The 647-nt window shown below is 48.8% G+C and overlaps 1 non-coding gene across 1 annotated transcript; it reads right to left on the bottom strand.

Moving 5' to 3' along the window:
• Nucleotides 1–62: 62 nt before the first annotated feature.
• Nucleotides 63–134, bottom strand: Pmar_PMAR022802. The gene has a single exon. It is a non-coding gene; the product is annotated as a tRNA-Pro (tRNA).
• Between the last annotated feature and the right edge of the window lie 513 nt (nt 135–647).

Genomic DNA, 647 nt, shown 5'->3' with positions numbered 1-647 from the left:
GTTTCGTAGCTATCTACATCCTCCAGCCGCATCTACCACTGTGCCCAAACTCACCCTTACGAGGGCTGAGTCGAGAATCGAACTCGAGACCTCTCGCACCCGAAGCGAGAATCATACCACTAGACCACACAGCCATCATACCATTAAGCCTCACAAGTTGGTTCCCGAACGTCGCTCATAACATGACCATTCTCTATTGTTATCTACCACGGCTTTCGGCGGGCAACCGTTGTCAGCTGGATGTTTTGACAGATCGGTGCAGAGAAACCTCCGAGGTTGTGATTGGTGACACAGTGGCCTGTGAATGAGAGGAAGAGTGATAGTTTATATTCTTTTGTACAACTCCCGGTGTCACCAGTCACCAACAGTGATCTTTCCCAACACATCTCCTCACTTCTGCACTTTTCAGTTGTAGTCAATTTGTGGCTGGCATCATCAAGGGTACACAGGAACAGAATTCTTCGTGAACTTCACGCGGATTTCCTTTGCACGAGGCGACCTCGAACTCTACGAACAACAGCCCACGTTGGGCAGGGTATGAGGAGTCTGGCAATCGAGCGAAGAGCTCGGAATTGAATCGATTGCATTTCATAAGCCGAACGTTCAATGCAGGTCAGGAATTTGACACGAGTGGATTTCTTACAAAG

Source organism: Perkinsus marinus (genome assembly GCF_000006405.1).
Source record: "Perkinsus marinus ATCC 50983 genomic scaffold scf_1104296947688, whole genome shotgun sequence".
NCBI classification, from domain to species: domain Eukaryota; phylum Perkinsozoa; order Perkinsida; family Perkinsidae; genus Perkinsus; species Perkinsus marinus.
Note: the sequence above shows the minus strand (reverse complement) of the source record. Positions and strands in the feature narration are given on the sequence as shown.